Raw genomic sequence first — 11,407 nt, forward strand, 5'->3', positions numbered from 1 at the left:
ATTGAATAATTGCCTTAACTGTGCCAGGTGGATTTCATTATTTAAAGGAATTCTGTGCTGGGTCTTTTTATGACAAAAGAAGTCTTTTAAATGAGATCTATGGACTTTTCACTTTTTAATTTATAAACTTTGACATGCTAAAATCTTTGTATAAAACCAGTTTTTCTTAAAGTGAGCTGTGCCTGTAGACTAAAACCATTAGAAGCAATTTCTTTAAAGTCTGATTTGCAAAGAGAAATGCATGAAGCTAGCACAGTTGAAGAAAGAGCAGTTTGAATGAATGATTTTTGTTTGTAGTTATTGGTTTTAAAAGGGGGAAGGGCTCAGTATTTGAGAAACAAAAGTTTTGTTGGCAAGAGTCAGCGATGAACTGTGGCTGTGTTTTAGGAAATCATGGGCACTTTCCCTTCTGCTCCTCATTATGAGATTAATTTGTATACTGGAATATACAAAACTAGCACTGGAATCCAAACAATGGGCTTTATGTCCAGTTTGCATCTAATTAGTTGGGACACCGTGGCCTTGGCCTCACTCTTCTCCGCTGTAAAATGGAGATAATGGTAACTGCCTTAACCAGAGAATGGTTAAGAAGAGTACATAAAAGAATGTATGATAAAAACTCAAAGCTATATTCAAATATAGGCTGTTTTTGTTTCTAAGGTCATAGGGATTTAGTCCCCCCAATAAGGGGACTACATGAGAAGTCTGTAATAAATAAGAAAGCTTGTATATTTCCCCCAATCATCCTAATCGATACAGCATTCTTTATTGAGCATACAGTATGTCACAAGTGCTGCACTCAGGATTTGCTTTACTTTATTGAGCATAGCTGATATCCATTGAATTTGCCATTTGTAGAGAAGTCTGATATGGACAATTCTACTTAGAGTCAAATATTGAAAAATACATATCTAAAACTTTTTGAATTTATTCATCAGCCAATGCATATTAATTAAGTGCCTACTATGTTCCAACCACTGTGTCAATGTGGTCCCTACTCCCAAGATGTTTATAGTCCAATGAGAGAGACAGATACTAAACAAACATAACATATACGTGTACCAACCGTGACAAAGCAGTGCCTAGCTAAATTAAACTTGGGGGTAGGCAAGAAAGGCCTTTCTGAGCAAGACGCATTTAAGCTGAGACCAGAAGATGACCAGAGTTGGGGGAAGACCAGACAGAAGAGTATACGTGAGTTCTTCGAGGCAAGATAGAGCTTGGTTTATTGGCGAACAAATCTTGTGTGACTGGAGTTAGTGAGAGAGGTGAAAGAGTGGTACATGATGAGGTTGAAGGGACACAGGGATTGGATCATGTAGAGCCTAGTAGCCATTGTAAGGAGTTTTAATTTATAACAATGGGGTTTAACAAGAGAAGGGACATTATTTGAATTAACCGTTTAATGGAGATGGGATGGTGAACCAGAATGGAAGAAACAAGAGGCCAGTTAGGACAATGGAGTGGTTCAGGTGAGGTGGACTTGGACTGAGATGGTGATAACGGCAGCAAAGAAAAATGGAAGAATTCAAGATATATTTTTGCCGTAAAATCAGTAGGACTTGCTAATAGATTGCATGTGGGCTGGGAAGGAATAGCAAGGATGACAGTCAGGTTTATGGCTAAATGTCTTGGTGAATGAAAGGATTATTCAATAATAATGAGATTATAGAAAGAAATGTTTTGGAGGGGAAGATGTACATTTCAGTTCAGAAATATTAAATTTACCCATGGAACATACAAAAGGAGATAGGTAGGAATTCGAATGTATGATTCTGAAACTCAGTATTGGGTATGAGCTGGACATCCACAGTGGGGTGAACATATTGATGATGTTAAAGGCCATGGGAAGCACGAGGTCATCTTGAGAGAGAAGGCTGGCAGTGAGAACAGGATCCATGACTAGTCCTGAGGAACTACAACCTTTCAAGACCAGGAGAAAGCAGAGGATCTGGGAAAAGAGAAGGAATGACAAAGAGGTGGAAGGAGAACGAGGGAGGGTGGGCTCACCACAAGCAGAGAAGAGGTTTTAAGGAGAGAAAGATCAAGAGTCAGATGTTCCTTAGAGAGTAAATAAGAGGAACTTAAAAGTGTCCACTGAATTTGGCAATAAGGAGGCTTTTGGTGACCTGAACAAGAGCGGGTTAGCTGGATTGGTGGGGTGGAGGCAGAGTTGAGTGTGTTGAAAAGTGAATGAGAAGAGAGAAAGAAGCCATGCCTAAAAAACTGAAAAGAAACAAAAATAAGTGAGTCTAAATGTATATCAAGTTAGTTACATAGCCATAAAGAAAAAAAAAATTATTTCAAGTGACTCGAAACGTAGCATTTGATTGTAATTATTTACCAGATATATCCTAAAGACAAAAAAGAACAGCAAAGAAATCTTCAACTGTGTTCAGTAATCTTATAGTATTTAATAATTGACGCGGGGTTGGTGAGCCGAGGAGTCGAAAGAAAGATTTCTTGGGCTCTCAAGATCTGGCAGTAGTGCTCTTTTATTTAGAGAATAGTGTGGAATAGCATGGGGACAGGACCCATGGGCAGTCAGAGCTTCTGCTGCCGCCGCTTCTGCTGCAAACATGGGTGGAGTAAGGCTAAATTTAAGGCATAGGTATGTGAGCCATCTCTTTACAAGACAAAGGAGAGAACATGTAAAAAAGTTAAAATGGTATCAGTGCAGGTGGGGTCTGGCCATTGGGTGGTCCCACAACTTTTAGATAAGAATCAAATCAGATTAAGTAAAGGCCAGAAGCCACCACCCTAAATCAGTTACATTAGGTTGTCAGACAGTAACCAACTTAAGTCCTTGCCTTCCCCATTAAGAGTTTCCAGAGATAAGGCCATCCTGCCTTCCTCCCGGTGCAGAGGGAGAGGCATGGAGATTTCCTTCACAAATGCAAACGTCTCTCAAAGGGCAAGCAAACTCTGCTCCTTGGAGCCTGCTTCTCATCTGCAGTTTTAAAATTAACCGGCTTAAAATCCTCATCATCAACAACACAATTGATATTTTAATACCCTATGTGTATATTTATGATAAAGAAAGTAAGAAATTATGTTAATATTATTAGGAAGCAAGATTTTCCCTGAAAGAGAAGAGAGGAAGATTTAAAAAGTATAAGCCTGAAATCTTACATTTGAATTGGAAATATCCATATGAATTCATGGTTTATTTTTTCTTTCTAAGGAACACATATTTCCTAGATGTGCCTGCTGAGCCTGGAAGCCTAGAATCAATAAAAACTCAGGAGCAATGGCATCCCACTGTTTGGACTGTAGCCTTTAAATAACATTTCCCCTTAGAAGAAACCAGGGGCCTTTGGAGAAACGGTTGATTCAATCTTGCCATTCTAGAAAGCAAGGAAGCAATCCAAGCCTACAGGGTCATGTCAAAAAGACACAGGAGCCAAAATGAAAAGACTCCCGTTGAGCTACACATGTGTGGGAGCAGGCAATATATGGGAAACCTCCGTACCTTCCACTCAATTTTGTTGTGAGTCTAAAACTGCTCTAAAAAATAAATTGCATTTAACAAAAATTTTTTTAGGACTCCCATTGGCAAAAGATAGGACAATTTGAGTATGAAAAGAATGACAGTGGAATAAAGCTCATCAAATCTATAAAATTCCTTGAGATGGTATGAAACTAACAAGAACAACAGCAGAATATCAGGTATTCATCGAAGGCTGCTAGGGCGCTAAACTCATTATTCTAAAAATTGGTACATAAAGGGGAAGATTCAAGCACACTTCCTGCTTTTCTTGTACAGACTATACTTGTACAGGGTGATCAAATAACTAGTCATTGATGGAATGTTCTTTTTAAAGCAGAGTCCCAGGTAAAAGATGTGAAAAGAAATAACAGAATTAGAAAATCGTCATTTGTAATCCTTAATGAACTAACACAATTAAGCAATGACCATCTGTGGCTGCTAAAGCCACCAGGAGAAAGATCAGTGGGGAACTTTGTATCAGAAATATCTCTCTTCTCATCAATAACAGTGGGACAACACGTGCCTCCTGGGATACAGTCAGAAGTACACAGCCCCGTCCTCTAGGGTAGATGCTAAATTTCATCCTGCCTCTAGAATGAACTAGCTCTTTACAGGAAATGGGTGGATAGAGGAACAAATTAAATGACACCGAGAAGAAGCACTCTGTGAAATCCAGAGTTTTAGTCATTTTACAGGACAAATGGCCTTGTTTCTTCATTGGCATTTTCAAAAAGGGAAGCTATAAGAAAGTTTTAAAATCTTAAAAGAGAGAATCAGGTGCAAAGTAATAATTTTTCTGTAATAAAAAATATTCTAAGTGAATGATAGATGGGGAGTTGGAGACAACATGTATGGGTTTGTTTTGTTTTAAAACATTTTGCTGGGCAGAGAAATAGGATGATGGCTGCCGACGAATATGGCATCAGGAAGAACATTTTAAGGGTGGAATAGAGGGAGAATTTTGGAGAGCTAATGGGAATGCCATTGAATGATGGTCCTCAAGGAAAAAATGTGAGCAGGACCCACCCCTTGGGTAAGACGTTCTTAGATCATATACTACCTTAATAAAAAATACATGTATAAATATTACACTGAAGACACAGACATGAAAAGGAAGCTAAGCGAACCTAGAATTTTAGATGGGAGAAAGGTATATTGCAGACGTAGTGGACTTATATCATAGTGAAAACTGACTCGTTTAGTCAAATTTTCAACATTACTATGACTCTTGTTATATTGATGTATATTCCATGTTAACGAGATTCTTTTGTTTATAGCTCTCTTTATACTCTTTCAAAGAATTCTATTAAGAGCCCTTTGGTGCTTGTTGTACAAATTTTATGAACATGTGAACCTTCAAAATAATTAGTATACTCTTTAGCCCAAACTAGCCTTCATAATCAATGTTAAAAAAAATTTGTAGCCTCGTATGCAAAAGGATATAGTGCTTGCCTCATTTTCCACAGACATTCAAGGGTTGTAAATATTGTACTACCATTTTTCCATTTGGCCTGTAATCAGAAAAATAGCTCTGCTGCAAGCAGTAATTATCTTACAGTGTGTTTCAAAATCTTATTATTAACCACGTTTAGACCATATGAATGGGAAGACATAGCTGGAATACTTTGATGCTTAATCACATTAGTTTTTACTTTCAGGAGAATGAAAGGGAACAAACACTTTTTTTTTACTTTCTCGCACTTTTGTTTTTCCTTATAAAGAGGTTTCTACCCCAAATCGTTAATAATATGGTCTTTGAAAAACTGAGAGGTATTGCTAAAAGTTTAGCCTCAAAATCTCTGGAATTTATTGCATTCTTCCATTTCTCCTTAAAGGAAATATTTTAAAATTTAATCTCTTTATACATAACCACATTCATACATAAGTATATAAATATAATCATATGTCTGCTTTGTAAAAAGGTATTGTCATTTTTTCTTTCCATTTTTTTTGTTTGCTAAGCTCCTCCATCTTCCTCTCTTCCTCCTTTTCCCCACATCAGCACCCAAGATCATCTGAGAATCTGGAAAGTATCCTCCCATATTTTCTCCTTACTCAAGTATTCTTAGACCTACATACATATGTATGTATGGCTCTAAATATACAAACGTTCGTTTTTTTAAAGCATTGTCTTATAAACAGGAGATCATAGCTTCTCTTGCATCTTAGATTCACCGTTGAACAACATCTTGTGGAAACCCCTCCTAGTCCCCTGGTTTAGCTCCACTTCATTTTTTGATAAATGGCTGGTGAATTCCCCAGTATGGATGTGCCATTGACGAGCCTTCACTTCATTTTCAGGTGTTTGCCCTGTGAGCACTCACGCAATGAATCCACTTGTTTATCCTTGTGGTCTTGAACCTGTATCTTTACACATGGTTATTCGTATTTGATAGATTCTCAGGAGTACAGTTGTCACTGAATTCATCTATTCTTTTAAGAGGTGTTGCCAGATTGCTTTCCAAAAACTGGAGGAAGACAAAGAGTCAAGGAGAGGAAGGCAAATATGGATAAGATGTCTGCTCCATCAATTTAAATTATGTGGATTGAAGGAGGGGACAGGTGCAGGGTGGAGACCAATGCAGTTGACATAATTTTTAAAGACTGTCGGCTCTCCTAGGTCACTGCCTGGGCCTCTGTTGAGGGGGGCCATTCACAAGGTATCAGTGAGAGTGACGTTCTGGGATTGTGTACCTGGAGGATTTGGAAAGGAAGGGTAGAGCTGTGAAGAGCACAGGCTTGGGGAGTCAGACGCGCTGAGCTTTAAGTCGCAGCTCTACCACTTTTGGCTGTCAGCTCTTGGGCACGTTACTCAACTTCTCAGAGCTTCGGTTTCCTCATCTGCAGATTGGAGATAATGACGCTAGCCTCCTTCCCAACAACGCCCTATCACTGTGTCCCCTGGCAGATGAAAACCTGTTGAAGGCAGGAACTATATCTAATTCATCTTTGCATCTTCATATACCCAATCCCTAAATCGGTTTTCCCGCCTGCCAACTCCCGCAAGGCATTTTGCTCAAACTAGCGTTGATTAAAAGTAAGAAGAGAAACTATTTTTTATTATGGAAAATTTTGGACTTACAGTAAAATAGACTAATATAAAGAACATCCATGATCCACTACCCAGATTCAATATTGTCGACATGTTCATAATTTTATTTCATCCATCCTCTATCACTCCTTCCCACCACCCCTGCCATGGAGTATCTTAAAGTGAATCCCAGATATCACGTCAATTGTTAATATTGTGTGATTGGGGCCGGCCCCGTGGCCAAGTGGTTAAGTTGGTGCACTCCGCTTTGGTGGCCCAGGGTTTCGCCGGTTCAGATCCTGGGCGCTCATCAGGCCATGGTGAGGCAGCATCCCACATGCCACAACTAGAGGGGCCCACAACTAAAATATACAACTATATACTGGGGTTATTTGGGGAGAAAAAAGCAGGAAAAAAAAAGAGAAGATTGGCAACAGTTGTTAGCTCAGGTGCCAAGCTTTAAAAAATATATATATATTGAGTGAATTTCTTGTAGCAGTTCTCAAAGTGTGGTCTGGGACCCTGACAGTTTCCAAGACCCTATCAGGAGGTCTGCCAGATCAAAACTATTTTTATAATAATATTAATATATTGCTTGTCCTTTTCATTCTTGTTCTTTCATGAATGTACCATGGAGCTTTCCAACACAGATTGAATGCGGCAGCAGATCTGAGAATCCAGCTGTCTCCTACTAAACCACATATGAAAGAGAGTTGCAAATTTTCACAAATCTGTTTACAAAAATGTAAAACAATGCCATTCTTCTTTAATTTTTTTGTTTTGGAAAATATAGTTGTCATAAAAATAAGTTTTTAGGGGGCCAGAGCCGTGGCCGAGTGGTTAAGTTTGCGGGCTCTGCTTTGGCAGCCCAGGGTTTCACCAGTTCGAATCCTGGGTGTGGACATGGCTGTGCTCATCAAGCCATGCTGTGGCGGCATCCCACATGCCACAACTAGAAGGACCCACAGCTAAAAACACACAACTATGTAGCAGGGGACTTTAGGAGAAAAAAAGGGAAAATAAAACCTTTACAAAGAAAAATAAGTTTTTAGTTAATGTGCAATGAGTTTATTGTCACTATGTTTAAAAGAATTTAATGGATATTTTAAAAATCTGTCAGTTTTAAAACCTAATATGGAAAAAAATCTATCTATCTAAATATCTATCTCATGTAAGGAAAAGCTCTCTGGGGTCCTCAATCCTTTTTTAAATTAGTTTTTTAATTGAGATTTAATTTACATACCATAGGATTCACCATTTTAAAGTATACAATTCAGCAGGTTTTCGTATATTTACAAGTTGGGTAACCATCACCACTAGCTCGTTCCCAATCATTTTTATCACCTGGAAAAGAAACCCCACACCAGTTGGCAGTCACTCCCACTTCTCCTCTCTCGCTATGCCCTTTCAGACTCCACTGATTTGCTATTCTGGACATTTCATATAAATGGAATCTTTTGTGTCTGACCTATCTCATTTGGCATAATGTTGTTAAGGTTCACACATACTGTAGCATATATCAGAATCTCATTCCTTTTTATGGTTGAACAACACTCTATTGTACCTACCAACCACATTTTGTTTATCCATTCATCAGTTGACGGGCTTTCAGGTTGTTTCACTTTTGACTATTATGAATAATGCTGCTATGAACGTTTGTGTCCAACTTTTTGTATGAAATGTGTTTTTAGTTCTCTTGGCTATATACCTAGGAATAGAATCGCTGGGTCATATGTTTAACTCTGTGTTACTCTATGTTTACCTTTTTGAGAAACTGTCAAACTGTTTTCCACAGCAGCTGCACCATTTCACATTTCAGCCGCCAAAGTAGGAGTGTTCCAGTTTCTCCATATCTTTGCCAAAATTCGCTACTTTCGGTGTTCTTGATTCTAGCTATCCTTGTATGACTCAATAATATTTAAGAGTGTAAAAAGTTTTGAGGCTAAAAAGTTTGAGAATTGCTTTTCTAACTAATAGCTTACAAATATAAACATTAAAAAAAACATAAAAACATTGAAAAAAGAGAGAGCACTCAGAGATACAGAGGACAAATTGGTGGTTGCCACAGACTGGGGGAGAAGGGAGTAGAAGGAGGGGAGAAATGGGAGAAGGTGGTCAAAAAGTACAAACGTATAAAATAAATGCACCCTGGGGATGTAATGTACGGCATGGTGACTATAATTAATAATACTATGTTGTACACTTGAAAGTTGCTACAAGAGTAGATCTTAAAATTTCTCATCACAAGTAAAAAAATTTGTAACTGTGTGGTGATGGATATTAACTAGACATCGTGTTGATCATTTCGCAACATATACATATATTGAATCATTAGGCTGTACACCTAACACTAATGTAATGTAAAAAACTAAACAATAACATTATCAAATTAACAATAATTCTACAAAGTTGTGAATACCAGGGTAATCAAGTTTGCCTGAGGCAGTCCAATTTACACCTTTGTATCAGCATCATTAATAGGGTCTCCTTTAACACTCAACATGCCCTGTTTAGATGCCAAATTATGTGAACACCCTAATAATAGATCTATGTTCAAATTTCCCCAATTACCTTAAATATATCTTTTTACCATTTGTTTACTGAAAACAAGATCCAACATTGCATTGGACTGAGATGTTGTTAAAAACTTTATATTAGTTCTCTCGCCACCCCATTTCTTTCATGCTAGTTATTTATCGAAAAAACTGGGTAATTTGTGGAATTTCCCACATGCTTAGCTTGGCTGACTATACCGCCTTGGTGTCTTTTAATCTGTTTCTTTGTCCTCCATATTTCTCACCATTTGGTAGTTAGATCTAGAAGTTTGATTAGATTTGGGGTCAATTTTTGTGCAAGAATATTTCATAGATGGTGTGTACTTCCTATTGCTGTGCGTCAGGAAGCACATGATATCTGCTTGTCTCACTTTTAGCGGTAAGATAAATTAGTGGGTTCGGGTTTTGTTAGCTCCATCCAACCATTATAAAATTTCCCGTCAACATTCCACCCCATAATTTGAATAGCCCTGGATGATAGTGGCCTGGTCTCAGCACTTCATTAGAAGTTGTGAATAGTGTCTTTCCAATTCTACCAGTTCTGTTGTATTTGTCACCCCAACAAACTACTTGGGTCCCCTGAAATATATAGCAGAGAAGATACTTGACTTTTTCCTCTTATTTACCAGTTTTCAAAATAAAGAGTTGCTTCCTTAGGTGATCCAAGAGTGAATGATGAGGGATTTTTTTCTTTTATTATTACCGTGAATTCATGGATTTGCATGTATTTGACACGTTTCAATCCACTAGTTATTATTCATTTTTAAGTCGAAATCGTTTCATCTTTGGCCAAAGGGTGTCCCTTCATCTTTGCTCTTGGGTTCTTTTGACATAACCTCAGTAGTGTTTGAAAGCCACTTGCTTTCTGGCATAATAAAATGCCACAGGCTCCTCTTACACAATCTCTGCCCCAGTTCTGAAATCAGTCATTTCCTAAAGGAGTCCTGGTTCCTCTTAGTGGGCAACGGCATTTAGATCATGAATTTGGACAGTAGCGTTGCTCATTGCCATTGGATTGTCATTGCTTCTTGGCCTTTTTGGTGAACACAGCTAGGATATATGTATATATTTTGGAGAAAAAATAAAAATTAATCATGAACTCATACTACCATTGCCAATTCAAATTTTCAATTATAGACCTAACTTCATTGACTGCATACTTGTATCTCTTTTATCTTTCATTGAAGACCCTGGTTTCTAACATTAAGATAGTTATTTGCTCTTTTATATACATAATACGTACAACAGCATCTAAATAACAATAGCAGTGTTATTACTAACACATATTATTACTAAATGCAGTTTGATTTCTTTACCATTCCTTTTTGTCCTTAGGATACGTCACATTAAGGATATACAGTCAAAGTAATGCGTTTTAAAGTCAGTTTCTTATTGCTCCTTGTGGTTATGCCAGTAACTCAATATATACTTCGATCAATGGCTTTTTTTTTCTCTGAGGAAATGCTTTGTTATTTTCTTTAAAAGAATAATCATGTAAAACAGTTATATGACTCCAAAGTCAAAAATACAAAACACAGTATATGAAAAGAAGTCTAGATTCCATCCCCCTTTCTTTCATCCTGTTCTTTTTTATGGGTAGCCATTTTTATTAGTTTGTAATTTATACTTCCATTGCTGCTGCTTTAAAATGTAAGCAAAGGCACACATCTTTCTTAGAAGAAAGGCGACACATACACGGTCTCAGCCTTGCTTTTTTCACTTAACAATACATCCTGGAGTTCCACGGCCTCCACAGAGATGGTCTTCATTGCTTTGTCCAGCTGCACAGAACTGCATTGTGTGGTGTACCCTGGTTTATTCAGCCAGTCCTCTGTGGATGGGCATGTGGGCCCAACAAACATTTATTACATGACTTAAGTGTGCCAGGCACTGGGGATAAAGACATGGCCTCCCGCCTCAGGAAACTCCTAGGGAAGGGGGCGAGACCTCGGTAATACAAGTACTTTCCTCATAAGGGAGAGAGATCTTGGATCCACTTAGCACAAGGGGCACGTGGAACAGGAAAGACAGGCTCACACACAGGAGGGATACAATAACTGTCTGTGGATTGGCATCTATGCTCCCACACGGGCCTTAATATGGGAGAATATCCTTGGGAGAAAACGGTTTTTATCAATGTTTGAAATTGCTTAGAAAATCATGAGTGCCACCAATTGGTCAAGGAAGGGAAGACCAAATGAAACCGGCAGAGAGGAAGGGTCCTAACCCCAAAATTCCTCCGAAAAGAGGAAATGTAAGTTAATACAGAAACTACGAATTAACAACAAGAGCTAACACCTGTATAGAACTTCCCACTGACCAGATAGCTCT

The sequence above is a fragment of the Equus caballus genome, chromosome 27, assembly GCF_041296265.1.
Source record: "Equus caballus isolate H_3958 breed thoroughbred chromosome 27, TB-T2T, whole genome shotgun sequence".
NCBI classification, from domain to species: Eukaryota; Metazoa; Chordata; class Mammalia; order Perissodactyla; family Equidae; genus Equus; species Equus caballus.